General features: G+C 42.8%; 1 long non-coding RNA gene across 1 annotated transcript; it reads right to left on the reverse strand.

Annotated features, from left to right (window-relative positions):
• Positions 1-15560: 15560 nt before the first annotated feature.
• Positions 15561-16355, reverse strand: LOC147441129 (uncharacterized). The gene is made up of 2 exons (XR_015184358.1): positions 16088-16355; positions 15561-15997 (listed from the first exon to the last, which is right to left on the reverse strand). It is a non-coding gene; the product is annotated as an uncharacterized LOC147441129 (long non-coding RNA).
• Between the last annotated feature and the right edge of the window lie 257 nt (positions 16356-16612).

The following is a 16612-nucleotide window of genomic DNA, read 5'->3' on the forward strand; positions in this document are numbered from 1 at the left end:
GTCTCTAGGTGACTGGTTAGAGTTCACAGGCTTGTCAGAGGAGGCGCAGGGGTTCCAGCTACAGGGCATGAGAGGGGTGCACAGCATGTGCCAGGACATCTCAGAGGCAGTTCCAGCTGAGTGGCTTACGCCTCTCAAGCCAGTAGCACCCAGGTGGATGGGAGCCTTCAGACGACTGGAGGTTCTCATCTCAGTTAGGGCCTGCTCAGAGACTGTTCCATCCCTCCTCTTTGAGCTTCAGGGTGGGGGACACCTACAGCGAGTTGCAGTAGAGGCCCCGCAGGTGGTAGAGTTTTGTTTTCAAAGGATCCGAGTAGTGGGCATCTATGGGAGGACTTGTGTCATAGATCGTGACCCAGCAGCTCTTGAGACTGGACACTGGAGGTTGTGGGCTTGGGAGTGTTGTCCACTGGCACGAGTACAGTGGGATCCTGGTGAGTGGCTCTAGAGGGACCCCTTCTCCTCTGCACACCACCCAGGTGTCCTGTTCTTTCAGTACATTGTTCGACTGGGACGTCATATACTAGCAGCACAGAGAGAGGCCCGCCCCGCTGCAGCACCTCATTGGCAAGAGGAGGGTCTCACAGCTGAGTTCTTGGCAGCCTTCTGGGAGAGTTTGTGGGACTCCAGACAACCGAGGCGAGTCACCTTGTTTCAGTGGTCGGTCTCACACAGAGCTACAGCAGTTGGGAGCTGGTTACTGCATAGTGGTCTCTCGGCCGCATGTGCAGCTTGTGACCATCTTGTGGAGAGTCAGCGCCACTGTCTTTGGGATTGTCCCTCGGCCCAGCAGGTGTGGCTACGTGTTCTTCGGCTGATGCGTGCTCTCTCCACGGCTCGATAGTACACTTGGGGAGCAGCGGCTTGGTCCACCCTCACAGGCCCGGCACTTCAGTTTGAGCTATCTTCCACCAGCAAGATGATAGTGATGCAGAAGAGGCAACCTACACTCCAACCTGCTACAGAGCTTACTCCACAGGAGTGGTGCAGTGAGAGAGAGGAGTGTTGGGAGCTCATCAGTCGCCTGACACTCTGGTTCATCTGGCGGGCCCGTTGCTTCCGCATCTTTCAGGCTCGCCCTGTGCCACCAGTAGAGATTGTTCACAATTTTTGGCTAGAGCTGATCCATACTCTCAGAGGACAGCTTGAGGGACTACAGGGCAGCTCTGACCGCATGCGGGAGAGCAAAGAGGCTTTCCTTCGACTATGGCGTCCTGGGCCTTTTTACACCATGGTCGAGGGTGTACTCCGATGGCACTACCGACCACCTGTGTGGCTTTCCCCTGCCCCCATTTCTTGATTTAGCCCCACTGTACATATGCTGGTTTTTTCATTGGGAGAGTCTCCCATCTTGGTTGTTGTAGCCCTCTCTTGAAGAGGTGGTTGTAGCCCTATGGGCAGTTTCAGTAACTAATGGAAGGATCTTTTTCTCAAAAAAAAAAAAAGGATGATAAGGTGGATGTATCTGATAGTTCCAAGAACAAGGAGAAGGTCAATGTAACCTCCAATGTGGTGATTGAGGAACTGTCTGACATAGATGATATTCTGTTGCCACTATGTCTCCTATGGATGCCCAAGTTTTATCCTTCACAGGACATGCAGACCACCAAGGGTGATTTCATTGACGCTTTGTTGTCTATGAGTGATGGATTGTCCCAATCTAGGATAGTGGACTCAAGTGCCTCTTTTCATGTGACTCCATCTCAGGAGTGTTTTGCCACTTTTGATGCAGGTGGTTATGACAGTTTTCTTGGAAATAATCATGCTTGCACGATTAATGGAGTAGGCACTAATCATTTGGCCCTTAATAATGGGCAAGAACTTGTTTTGCATGATATCAGACGTCACGAGGTTGTGACAACCACTAACTTAGTTGTTGGTTTCTTTCCCTTGATTTTTATTAATTTTTGAGCCCTCTTCTTGAAGTCACAAATGGTTGGCCATTGTATGGCCAGTATTGAAACGATCAACGGCCAAGAGTTTCATCCGTAGCAAAAAGGCAAGGTCGCCACGAGTTGGTGGTGAGTCCAACGACACTGAAATCCGAACAGCAAGAGGTTGGCTAGGCTCAATTCTAGTCGTTTAGTGCCCCACGCCACACTTTATAAGTTGGTGGGTACTAGGAAATCAACTCAAAAGAGGCAAACTGGACACATGGCTGCACCAAAGTTCTTTCGCAAGGCAACTCAGCTAGGGGCGCCAAATTTTGAGAAAGAAAGCTAATTTTGGGCTGCTTCTCCTTCATTAAGTGCCTATAGTGTGTGTGTGTGTGTGTGTGTGTGTGTGTGTGTGTGTGTGTGTGTGTGTGTGTAGTGAGTGCAGGTTTCACAGCTTTTGATGGAAAGCTTGCCTACTCCCTTGTCTTATGTAGCACGATGATTCCGCTCTCGTGCACCTCTCTCCCCTTTTGAATACAAAATCGTGATGCCCAACTCAAGGGCTATTCATCTGTATGTACGTGTGTGGGTTCATGCGCGATTGCCGAGGCAATGGCCTCTTGCACAGGTAATCGATTAGCTAATTGCTAATCCCCCGCAAGTACAGATTGATTTGGAGAGATATCACACAAATGGACCTACGAGTGCAGGAACTCAAGGGCTTGCTACGGATGTGACTGGCATGCAAAATGGAGCCTGCTGTGTATTTTTGCAGGTTTAGGGCTTTGACCCTTTTCTGATCCCTAATACCTCCAGAAGCTTCAGGGAAGCTAGAAGATCGCCATACAGGTGTTCAGGTGTATTTTTGAGGCCAAAAATAGAGAATTCAGCGTGCTCTAATATCTCACCAAGTTTGGGAAAGTGCTCTAATGCGCCGGGGAAGACACCTATGTGATGGGGAATTTGTCTGTGAAGCCTCCTCCTTCGGTTATGCTGCCCAAATTGGGCTAAAGTAGGCCATTTTCAGCCCAATAAAAGTGGGATAGCTAGCAGGAATTTATGGTTTTTCTCCAAAGTTTAATTGAATAAAGAAATATGAAAAGGGTCACCAACCTTTGGGGCCAACGCGGTGTCACTGTCTACTTGTTGGAAGCACTCTAGCTCCCAAGTCATGGTTTTGTTTGATGTGTAATTTTCCAGTCACATGTTTATTCGTAAAGTTCCTCTATGTCGTGAAGTTTATTAGTGTAAAGATCGGGTGAAAGCTAAAGTCTACCGCCCTTTAGCGCGTCTACAGGCCGGGTTCATGGTTCCATTACCGGGACTGGATCACTTCTTCGTTAAGAATTGAGCCTTGGTTGGTTTTTGGCGAAGACATAGAGCACAAGAACTTGGAATTAGACTATGGATGACAGAGTGAATGACACCAAAGAAGAGGGTGGGATCCTCTTCACAGGACAGACAGGTTATTCCTACAATGTTTGAGGTTGGCGAGAGTTCGTGGCCACCACTGTCTATACCTTTTGTTGATGTGAATGCTCCACAAGGTCAAGGGTTTATGACTGGGCAACTAGACGAGGATGCATTCAAGACACGGTTGGTTGCTGTTGTGAATGTGTTCACTCGATTGGTGCAAAACCCCAGGTTTATAGAGTTTTTGAAAGCTCCACCAATGTCACAGTAGGCAAGGCAACTTACTCAGCCAGTAGAGCCCGTTGAGGCTCAAGCCTAGGTCCCTTATGCGCCATAGCACAGCAGGGAGCACTCGCATGTTGCAGTGTGGTATTTTAGGATGGCTTGGTTACTATTACCAAGTCTCTTGAATTGGTATTATCATGTCCCTTTGTAGTATTCTTTGTTTTGTTATCTTAACTTTAGAGTCTCAAGAGTTCCCAACATTGCACTTTGAAATGATGTTGCTATTATTTTCACAGAACCAAGTCATTGGTACTTTGGAACTTTGGTACTTGATCAAATGATTGTTTGAAGCTTAGAGTTGAACAACACTCAAAGCAACAGTCTTGGTAGTGTAGGATGGCTTGGGTACTATCTCTCAATACCAAGTCCATGGGACTGATTTTATCATATCTCTTTCTAGTATTCTTTGTTTGGTTATCTTAATTTTAGAGTGCCAAGAGCTCCCAACTTGGCACTTTACAATGTTGCTGCTAGTATTTGCACAATACCAATTCATTGAGACTTTGGAACTTTGGTACTTCATCAAATGATTCTTCATAGTTGACCAACACCCAAAGCACCAATCTTGGTAATTTAGAATTTCTTGGGTATTATCTCTCAGTACCAAGTAATGGGACTGCTATTATCATGTATCTTTGTAGTATTCTTTGTTTGCTAGTCTTAACTTTAGAGTACGCAAAGTTTCCAAACTGGTACTTCACAATGTTGTGTGTAGTATTTGCACAGTACCAAGTCATTGAGGCTTTGGAACTCTGGTATTTTATCAAATGATTCTTTGAAACTTAGAGTTGTACATGACCCAAACCACCAATTCCTACCATAATTTGTATAGTAGTATCTCAAAAAGAATGGAGGACTTTAGAGCATCTCAAAAAAGGAAAAATTGTGGTATCACATGTTTGGTCAGTGAATGAATGCTCAATTGAACTCATTGACAAGTTCATAAAAGGTTTCTATGTGACTTGGAATACTACTTCTACTGTACTTCTACAAAATGTACTATGATTACTCTAATCTTCAACTTGTAGAATCTTATTAAATCCAACAAACAATATTTCAGCAGAAATTAATTGTGATAAACTAAAAGAAGTCTATCCTCCTTTGAGAAGAAGAATAACGGTTTCCCATGTGAGTCAATGCCCTTTCAAGTGGGTATGGCATTTTCTCTAAGAAAATTTTCCGGTTACAAGGGCAGTTTAGCAGGGTGAGCAATAAGCTACCTAGAGGAGGAAACCACAAATGTAGGGCTGAATCAAGTCCCACAATACCTAGGCTTCTGACCAGAGGTACTTCATCTCGCTATCATGCCCACTACTAGTCAGTGAGACGGGTCTCTCAATGGCAGAACTCTAAGAGAGTAGCTAATCGTAGCCTCTTGGGGAAGGGAAGCCTCATGTAATTGTGAGGAAATCAGTGACAAAAGAATCTTCCCAAGGATCTTGGGGGCAATTGAAGTGTTTGTCATTATTTCCCTTACAAAGTGTTGTTTGAGAGGGATCGCAGAGGGTACCCATCCACAAATCCTAAAACAAAACAAAAATAACAGTTTCCAATCTTTAATCACTTGAGTATTCTACATGACAACAAAGATGTGCTTGATATGCTATTTTTAGGAACTCTAATGTACACTGACCTTAAAATGAAGCAAAAATGAAATTTCCATGACCTACACACACCAAAGAATCAAGTTGTTAGTCAAACCATAAGAAACTATGGAAAATATAAATTTTTGAGTAGTATCCAAACCCCTTTCATAGTTGTCCATCATGCACATGACTATATTTATGAAATTTTCATACCCAATATAATAAAGCCTTTGACAAACCCATTCTAGCTTATGCTCAAATAATATTTTCAAGTAAAAAATGACACGTACCATCATTCATTTATTCTCTAATTTTCTCGATCATTGCTCAGATTCGTAGTATACTTATTTAGTCGAAAGTTGAGATATGCTTTACCATGTAACCATTCAAAAGGTTTTTGAATAGGATCTATATAATTTATCAAAACAATAACTTGTTATATCACTTAGACATTGGCATTGCATTCATGAATTTTGTAAGGTGTCCCTAGATCCCCATCTAGCCATTCTACTAAGTGTTGAAGGTGGGTGCAATAACAATCCACCACTTTGTCATTCTAACCAAGTCTTGTAGGGTGGATACAATGGTTGCTTTCTTATACATCCACCACCTTGAAATTTTAAATAAGGTGTGTGGGATATATAGACCATAGACCACTTGGCCATTCTTAAAAAGTTTTGAAGGTGAGTAATCCAAGATCCACCACTTCACCATTCTTGGCAAGTCTATGAAGGTGGATGCAATGGTTGGTGTCTCAAGCTCCTACAGCCACCACCTTGCAAATTGAAACAAAGTTCATGGGATACAAAAACCTTGGATCCACCACTTGGCCATTCTATCCGAATCTTGAAGGTGGATGCATCCAAGAACCACCTCTTGGCCATTCTAACCAAGTCTTCAAAGATGGATGTAATGGTTGGTTTTTCCTTAATCTACCACATTGCAAATTTGCAATTTTAAACGAACTGTGTGGGATAGGAAGACCCTACATCCACCACTTGGCCATTCTAACCAAACCTTGGAAGGTGGATGGAGTGGTTGGTCTCTTCTAGATCCACTAACTTGAAATTTGAAACAAAGATTGTGGGATTTCTAGACCCTAGATCCACACCTATCGATTCTAACCAAGTCTTGAAGGCAGATGCATTCAATATCCACCACTCAAACATTCTAACCAAGTTTTGAAAGGTGGGTGCAATGGTGGGTTTCTCCTAGATGAATCACCTTGTAACTTTAAACATCGTTTGAGATGAAGCATTCTTGATGGCAATATTTATGCAAAATCATATTCCTACAACTTCTCCTCCTAGTAAAACACCAATTACTGTTTGGATAGGTGAAACTTCTTCTGTGTCAAATTTGAGGTCATTTGGAGGGCCTTCTAAGAAAATGTATTTTTTGCACTCTCTCTCTAGAAAATATGGCAAATAATAGAGGTGGGTCTTTCATGGTAAAAGTTCAAAAAGTGTACTTTAAGTAGATTCTTTACTCTTCTGAACATTCGTCCGTAATGATTGAGGGATAATCTTCTTTTCAGCTGCATTGAATGAGCCTCGTCCACATGGAGGGAATGAGGCTAACATGGAGGGACGAAGGCGCAGCCGCTATTCACTTTCCATTAAACCTGCACATTTGGCTAATGGCGCACTCCTCAAATGGCACAAATGTTACCCAGAAACGAGCCAAATATCACCTTCATATTGATTTGGAAATTGCGCAATCTTGAAACATTGCAGGTTGCATCCGGAGGTCTCAAGAAAAGAATCCGAGCATTAAGGTGATGCTTCTTGGTTGGCTACATTGTCTTAGTTAAGTAATCTTTTTGTTTTTTCTTGTTATGCATTGTTTTCATGTGCCTAAATAGTGTTAGTGAAGCAAATTTTCTGTTATTTACTTATGCATTGTCTTCATGTAGAGATTCAATCTATCCTGACAAGGAAAACATTGACCCCAAAGCCAATATAGGAAAGAGATTGAATCCACTCATAAGTAGAAGCCTGGCAGCAGATATAGTACATGACAAGAAGTTTAAGGTCCTACAAAGAAATGTAGTGGACCACTTTATTTTAGTGAACTCAGTGCCTGCAAAAGAGATACAAGGCACACTTGATTCACTTGGTGTAAGCAAAAGAGGATATTCGGCTATACAACAATCTGTCTCATCCGTCTAGAAGGTCATCAAGAAAAAGAAGCTCCCCAAAAAGATTAAGCCCCCCAAGACTTATTATAAGACTCCTTCCCCCAAGCCTTATAAGCCTCCTCCCTACAAGCCCCCCAAGGTGGCTCCTTATCACAAACCTCCACCCCCTTATCAAAAGCCACCTCCTTCCTATCGCAAACTGCCACCGCCTTATCAAAAGCCTCCTCCTCCACCCTATCACAATCCACCACCACCTCCCTATCAAAAGCCCCCTCCTCCTCCTTACGCTAAGCCTCCGCCACCTCCTCCTCTCTACAAATCTCCACCACCACCACCCCCTGTTTACAATTCCCCGCCACCGCCGGCTACCTATAGCTCCCCTCCTCCTCCTCCCCCTCCCACCTACTCCTCCCCTCCCCCTCCCATATCTAGCCCTCCTCCACCCCCTACTCCCACCTACTCCTCCCCTCCGCCTTCCATCTCTAGCTCGCCTCCACCCCCTACTCCCATTTACTCTCCTCCTCCCCCTCCCCCCACCTACTCCTCCCCGCCTCCCCCACCACCCACCTACTCCTCCCCCTCTCCTGTGTAAATATCCTCCTCCTTCCCCTCCCCCAATCGCCTCCCCTCCACCTCCTCCTCCCATCGTATACTCCGCCCCTTAGCTCATGAAGAAACCAAGAGTGAGGCATCCCCCACAGGCCAGACAAAGGGCTCAAAACACCCATTGCCTACATGTATAATATGTTGTGAGCACCCCCCACCTTTGTAGAGAAGCATCCACTTGTCCATTACTAGCCCCACATGAAAACCCAAACATCGTTTGTTGTGAAAATTTGTGTGCATTGTATTCTTTCCATTCGCTCGTTCTCTATAATGCAAAGCAATGAGTCTTGGACCATTTTGGCCACTTAAACCATGGTGTGCTCCATATGGCTTCAAACTACTACTACTATTAAGACAAAAATCAATCTCTCTCTCTCTCTCTCTCTCTCTCTCTCTCTCTCTCTCTCTCTCTCTCTCTCTCTCTCTCACACACACACACACACACACACACACACACACACACACACACACACACACACACAAGATGGGCATGTAGGAGGCCACTTTGATGAGCATGTGTTGCCCAACATGGAGCAAAAACCAATTCTAGAGCACATCTACCAAGGAAGTCAACACTCAAAAAAGCATCTATGATCCTTTTTGGAGAACCCACGGTGCATACTGTCACTAAGTTAGCAAAGAAGCGCTTGCTCGGATGTTGTCGATGCTTAGTTCCTCTTGCTACAAATTGATCATAAGTAAAGGATACATAAGAAAGGCAATCCATAGCTGCCAATAAGAATAGCATAAAAAGTGGTCTCAAACATCCTGAACAATAACTTTCAAGCTTTGAGGCTATCTTCAATAGAGCAATTATACCTCTATATCACATAGCTTCAAAGAAATTCTTAAACTATGATGTTGCAAGCTGGCTGCAAGAGGTTTAAATTTGTCCTATCAATGATTCATAACATGTTTCACATTTCACATGCAAGGCTCCCTTGGACCAGTTCAACGACCATCTTTCTTCAATCTACAAACTTTATATAAACTCTCAGCTTGCATTACATACACTTCCTCATGCAAATCACTGTTTCTAAACATACACGATAGCTTTCACGTCCACCCAATTGATGTATACTGCAACCTTTTTATGTTACCAAGTGAACAAAGGCCACAAATGACTCATGTATGACAAGACTCTCCCTGTAATACCTCTCAATTTTCAAGAGGAAATGATTAAATATGACAAGTAGACTCGCAAGATGTTCTCTTACCGTCATGCCTTGGGCTTGTGTATTCCAGCGCATCAAGCAATCTCAACCGTCCATTGCATTAGCATTCTAACAGTGAACAGGAAAAATGCATGACGAATGGGAATCTCCCTCACCCCCACTATTACGGGATAGGAAACAGGCTCGGCCTCCGCCTCGCCTATTCCGGCCCGGAATAGTGGGGGTGAGGGAGATTCGCCACCTCAGTAATCAACAAGAAGACTTCCCTGTGCTCCACGAGACGATGGGATCTATTCATATCTTTACGACCAAGAGCATCGAGCTTAGCATATGTTGGAATCTATGTAAATTCCATATGAAGCGTAGAGGGAACGTGCTAGAACACGAACTTGCAAATAGGACATTTGCAAGTTCGGTGATTCCATATTAAGCGTAGATGGAACATGACCTTGCAAATAGGAAATTTGCAAGGTCATGTTCTGTGTGCAAGAGCCTCAAAACTTGAGGAAGGATTAGGAAGTACCTTGGAAAAGTGTTCATGAACAATGCTCAACTTCTTTGTATCACCCCAAGCCATAGGTGAGGAGGCTTGGTCATGACACGTTAGATTTTGTTTCTCTTCTTTATCAAGTAAATAGCGAGGAGGCTTGGTCATGACACATTAGATTTTGTTTCTCTTCTTTATTAGTTCTTATTACGCCATAATTTCCACTTATATTTTGTAGAGCGAACTTATCACCATTTTGAGTAGTGAAGAAGAAGAGGCAGTTATGTGCCTCCATCTCCATGGTGTGCTCTATTGGTTGTGTGTGTGTGTGTGTGTGTGTGTGTGTGTGTGTGTGTGTGTGTGAGTGAGTGAGTGTCAATGCGCGCTTGCAAGAGCTCAAAATTTTCTTTAAATAATGTCATAAATTGGTTGTGGCTAGAGATATATGAGTGGCAAGTAGGAGCATCAAAAGAAGCGGTTGAGGGCAAGGCTTTCTTGATTTTCCTCACCTTTGTGTTGGTACTATAGTCAACCCAAGGATTTTCGAGAGGCGTTGATAATGATCTCTGATTTTGGAAATTTATGTGGGAGATACTGCTGCGGATTCTGTGTAACCCTTTGGACTATGATTCTGTAGCTAAATTTCACTTTTGGGTGCATTTATCTCCATTCTAGAGTTAGAGTGCATTCGCGTTCAAGAACCCAAAGGTTTGGATTTGTGAAGATTTCCCATTTTGGTGTAGTAGGAAGCCTGGTTGGTGTATATGAAGCATCCATAGGGATATGAGGATGTGAGACATCTTAAGTATGTATGTATGTCAAGGAAGAAATATAAGAGTTGAAGCAAGAATCTAGAGCTTGGCATTTCAAGATTGCATCCTGATTGATTACCGTTGGTTTTTGTATGGTAAAGGCATGTAGCCTAACAAAACTCCCTTTTTGGGTTTTATTGCACTCACACACAATCCTCCCCCCAAATCACACTAGGGGTATGTCACACAATACACAAGCCTTCCCTTCAACACAAATCAATGGTAAGACCATAATGTGATACACCATATTTGATTTAATCCCTCTAACCTCTTATGTCATAATATTGGCCATAGATGGATCCTCGATGCAGTGCATCTTGCAACGTTGGTTAGGTCACTAAATGTAGACGGAGATGCCTTTAGAAGTTCTCAAATGCTACCATGTTATCATTTTCCTAGATCGAGAGATCCTTTAAATTTGATTCATATTTGGTATGTGGGTGACAAGAGGCCAATCAATGCACTACATGTGGGGATTGCTCATGATTGTAAGATACCACATTTATTGTAGTTAGTCAAGTTGATACACCTCCTTGTATATGCTTGAATGTACATAACATAGGCCTAGGCCCCTCTAGACATATAGATTCAAGTTGATACACCTCCTTGTATACGCCAGAATGTACATAACATAGGCCTAGGCTCTCTAGACATATAGAGTCCCTAATGCGGTCTCTAGGAGGCTATGATTTAAATGATAACTCTTTTTTATTATATTTCTTGCATTGCATTTGGGTGCGCTTTATCTTTTTAATGCATCTCTATTTGTGAAACACTTTGTAGATGTGTCATCCCTCTCTCTCTCTCTCTCTCTCTCTCTCTCTCTCTCTCTCTCTCACTCACACACACACACACACACACACACACACAATTTTTTAAATCTTTGTTTCCAGACAACAAAAATAATGGCACAATTCTCTATAATTTTCAACATGCACAATGATGCACATGCTTACATTCAAGGTGTGTATCAAGTGCTTTTGGGACTTAACTTAAACTACTTAAATTGATATTTATTTTCAAAATTTATGGTCGTTTCTAGATTCTCCGTTATGGAAGGGTCCTATATTTGCAAAGGACATAGACGATATTATCAAGGACTTTGAGGTCCTTCAATATGTATAGGTTGAATTAATATGGAATAAAATATATTGTTCTCTTTAAAACATAAATGGCATATATCTTTTCTTTGGCTTCCATTATGGCATTGTACAAGGCACATTGTTTTAGAAGTGTCATATGTCATAGGCTACTACCACATAGAACTAGATATCAATGATGAGCACACACATGCTCAAGTCATTGTGCAAGAGTTAAGTACGCAACAACCTATAAACTATCACTTTTCACATGTCCCTTATGGTATCAATGAATGGCTTATTAGAATCTATTCCTTAGATGTACTCCTTGGTGGCTAGGATAGAGTATTAATTATGTTGGACCTTAGGTCATGAGCATCCCATGTAGAGTGTACCGTACGTTGAGTGGACCGATTTTTTTTAAATTGCAATTATAATATTTTTCTTTCTCATTTGTGAACAATGATTTGTTATCCGTGTATATGTCAGTTCTTTGCGAGGATGCATTAAAAAACTAATGAACATATGAAAGCATTGGTTCTAAATTTAAACATATTCCCCAACCTCATATTTTTAAGGCTTTTTAAGAAGCACTCTGTATTGATTGTCTCACCCCTTCCACCTCCGCTATCACACCCTTCTATCAATTAGGCTTCCCTTTGTCTCCATCACTCACCCTTTACGTGTTCTTACTTTAATCAAGATTTGATATTTTTTGCTTTTGATGCCATCATATTGAGAGAGAGAGAGAGAGAGAGAGAGAGAGAGAGAGAGAGAGAGAGAGAGAGAGAGATGAAATGAAATGAAATTTCATATTAACGTCTTCAAAAGGCCAAAATGACCTATGAGACCAATCTGTTACAAAATGGTGAATCTAATACCATGTTTGGGTACATAAGAACTAGAACAAAGATACTACTACTAGAATCCAGCCTCATTTTCACTTTGAATGTCGAGACAGTATGGCTCGAATCCTCTGCTACAGTCTTCGTCCATGTTGTGTAGCCCCTCTCCTCAATCGTGGCCGCTCCAGTGCTCGGTCGATGAGAGTGACCTGGTAGTGGTCGAATGAGTGTGGGCTGAGCTCTGCAGTGATGGCTGCTCCTCTAGATCTCCCATATCTTGTGAAAAGAAATCTGTAATGTGTCTCTGGGACTTTCTCTCTCTATCTCTCCCCAGTTAAGTGTCTCTATATCTGTGTAACTCAAGTAGATATAGTCCAAGACATCTCTGATCCTCATAACCTGTGACCCTAGAGAAAGGACCGAAACCCTCTCTGAATAAGCAGTGGAAACGGCCCCGTATCTCATAGTACATTGTGCAATGACTTGTGTAATGTAGCTTTGTCTCTGGCTCTAACTCGCATAAGCGGCATATCCTGTTTTTTGCTGGTATCCCTCTAAATCTACTTGTCTCAATCTCTAGCTGATGTGAGGATGTGCGTATTTGACCAATGGCACACCGCAAACCATGAGACATGTGTGTCCATGTAGCTGGGTCGAATCACAAACCCATCTCCTGTGAGGTGGAGAATATGCTCTCTATAGAAATCCATCTTCGTGCCCAACTCGTGTGGTGGCTCTTTCCATGTCCTCCTAGTATCCAGCTAGATCAAGTCCTGACGAATGAGTCTAGTAATCTCCACCCGTGTAACAGACATCGAGGGTGCCTGAAGAGAGTATTGGAAAGGGGGCAACCTGTCCATGGGTGAAACCATGCATATGAAACCATGATGTCATCTGTGCATACTAGCATGAAGTGTCCCCCTGAAGAGCTAACTGTCTGGCAGACTCAACGGCCAGTCTAGCATATCTTTCTCTAGTAGTATCCCACAAGCTGTGCACAAAGGAGACTGATCTGGTAAGTGCCTCAATCTCCATAGGAGGGGCAGCTAGCTCTGCTCTAATGATAGCGTGGGGTACGGAGGCCTTGGCTCTGATCAGCCGAGAGATCATAGATACTAAGGGCCTCTCCATACGTCTCCAACCATCCTGGCCTATAGAAGGTCCCCATATCTACACCCCATACAACATAACTAAGGCTACTAAAGTATCAAAGAGCCATAACTTTGTCCGAGGTTCCTGGAACTAAACGTGCGAACACATCCTCTTCAAGCCTCCAAGGCCGCAAAAGCTCTAGTCAATCTAGTCTCTGCTGCTCTCCCCAAAGAAAGCCTCGGCCGAGTGAAGACAACCCCAACATAAGTGTACGCATTTGTATACTCTACAATCTCCTGACCATATGTGAAAGTTAGTGCTGATCTCCTGATCCACTATGGTTGTGGTGTTAAATACCATAACCTTGGCTTTACCAAGGTTTACAGACAATCCACTATCCTCTGCAAAACTGTGCAATGCATCCAATTGCCGCTGCATACCCTCTGTTGGGTCAAAGATCAACACAATATCATCAGCATATAACAAAAATGGGAGAGAGAGAGAGAGAGAGAGAGAGAGAGAGAGAGAAGAAGAAGAAGAAGAATAAGAAGAGAATTTAAACGTCATAGGAAGCTATCCCAAGAGACCTCAAAGATTTATCTGACAAGAGTTCAACTCAAGACCTGTTATTCAAGAGGGAAATGGCATAACCAATCTACCACACTTGGGCGATAGAAAGGTTATACCCATTTTCCTCTTCTTATTGATTGAGAGAGAGAGAGAGAGAGAGAGAGAGAGAGAGAGGGAATAAAGGACCACCCCCCAAACAACACGCACACACACGCGCCTCTAAGGCTTTACCATTTTGATAGGGCACTAGGTAGAGAAAATTGCTTAAAAATGTACGCATGGCTAATCGCTTGAACAAGCACAAATGAAACTCAATGTCAAAGTATGTCGCATGACAACTTGAACTAAGAAGTGAAGAAGCCATTTAGTACAAAAGCCATGTAGCACTCTTGGTTTTCCTTTGCAAATTGTGGGAGACTATATGGTAGTGCTAACATGGTTGATGACATGGCAACATACAAAGAAGAGACTGACGATTGGAAAGGAATTGTGTTTTTGCATATCATTTATTGAACAGGAATGAGTTTTAGTTGCGTTCAAAGATATTAGATGATTTTAGTGCTTTTAACATACTATAATGATAAACAAGTAACTTTTGGGCTTTTAGGGCCAAGTGCCTACAGAAGAGAGACCAAGGTACCATTTATCCAAAATCGCATATTTGTGATGATACATGAGAGAGAGAGAGAGAGAGAGAGAGAGAGAGAGAGAGAGAGAGGTAGGTATAAGAATGGATATGGCAGCTTGGTATTATATGGCTTGTAATGTTGGTTCTCTGTGGTACTACTCAAATTTCCCTTCTAAGTCTTCACTCGGCAATGACAATGCTTCGAAGCAATTTCTTTCAAGATTGTCAGCTCATAATGGGATTTGAACCACGCAGAGAATGCAGCGGATATAGCCTTTCTGGAGAGTGGAAACTCAAGATTTGCAAATGGAAGTGGAATTTTTCAGAGTGGGGTTCCAATTCACATACTTTGTGGTTGCTGTTCAACAATCAGTGCCAATGACGATGTGCCACCTTAGCCAGCAAAACGCCAGGAAAGGGCAACTAGTGTCCTTCCCCTGTAATTAGGGATCGCCCATGGCTCCCGGCTTCCGCCTGTCACCATATGGGGTCGCTCTGATTACAGGGAAGGATGCTACACCATGAAGGTGAAGTTGAACCAATACCAAGGCTAGTTTGACTTATAAACTAATCAACAATTTGAAATAGAAACAAAAGCATGGTATTTTCGTCTGAAAAATGTTAATCAAAATTTTGAACGCAATAAATCATTAGCAATTTGAAACCTTTCTAGCCATCATCCCTCTGAACCCATAACAGAATGACACCATACTATGAACCATGTAAAATGGGAGGAAAGCATAGTCACAGGATAACCCGTAAAAAGGTAATGACATTCGTTCCCAGCTTTCCAAGGCTCGCAGGTTTAATCTTGACAAGCAAGCAATGACTCGGCATAACCTCTGAAAATAATGCCTAACCATCTGTGCAAACAAGGCAGAGAGTCGGAGACCATTTGAGCTCCGTGGTTAGAATTTGTGCAAAGACAATCCATTCAATCATGACGAGGATTTCTGACAAAAATATGCATAAAACAAATTGTTGAGGTAAATACGATATGGCTTGACATGGGTAAAATAATGGAAGTAGCTATCAGCTTTCATATGACTTGCTTTCTAATTTTACAACATTAATTCCTCTGTGAAGGGAGGAGGGGCAAAAATGATTCAATTGCAACAACTTTTGCCAAAGGACTTCTTGAATAATTGAGTATGATCTCTTCCCATCTCAGAACTCGTCAATTGTTCCTAACCTTTGAGACTGCGTCAATCAGCATTCACTTTATGAGAAGATTTGAATGAGAAAAATCCTCATAACCTACTTCTGAAAGACACAGGCCACATGCTGGAGCAGGAGGTGCAGAGGCACGTCTACAGGATGCTCTGGTCAAGCGGACAAGGCTATCACTTGAAGCTCCAGCTGCTGCTTCTCGTATTGATGTTGCTACGAGAACTCTAACCATCTTCGCCACACAAAATTGCTTGATCACAAGTCTGACACATGATTTTTGAGCACAACATTCAATCATTTAAATAGACATGAAAGAGCAAACCTTGCGCAAAAATCTGTTGGCAACCAGCTCCACACATAACACTTGACTTCTTTGCTCAGAACCCTGTCAATGTTTGTAAACACATCTAGTCAGCAATTGAGCACTTATGACAAGAAGAAATTCTTTTTCCATTTAAGATTTTCGCCGTCTTTCTGCAACAAAACCCACAAGGGGAGGTTTGTTGTGTGTGCACGTGTGTGTCCCCTTTACCTATGTGGAATCTTAAAAGCCTTCTACACGTTGAGATGCACTTTTATTGGTTTCAAAAGAAGACACATGTCCGACATACACAAGCTACTTAATACTTTCCCTCGCAAGCAAGATGCATTGTCGCCTGTGTGCACAGCTCTTGCTCCCTTCATGAGATCCTTGGTGTGCATTTGGTGGGAGATGCAGAGTGGTATTATTTGTCAGCAGCCGAGATGCTTGGAGGAGGGAGAGACTGCCATTGATCAAGAATGCACATGGCATTTGCATGGCCGAGCTTGAGGCAGCTATCCCAGATGACTGGGATGCAGCAATTTA

Source organism: Adiantum capillus-veneris, chromosome 15, assembly GCF_014529385.1.
Source record: "Adiantum capillus-veneris isolate H3 chromosome 15, ASM1452938v2, whole genome shotgun sequence".
Classification (NCBI taxonomy): Eukaryota; Viridiplantae; Streptophyta; class Polypodiopsida; order Polypodiales; family Pteridaceae; genus Adiantum; species Adiantum capillus-veneris.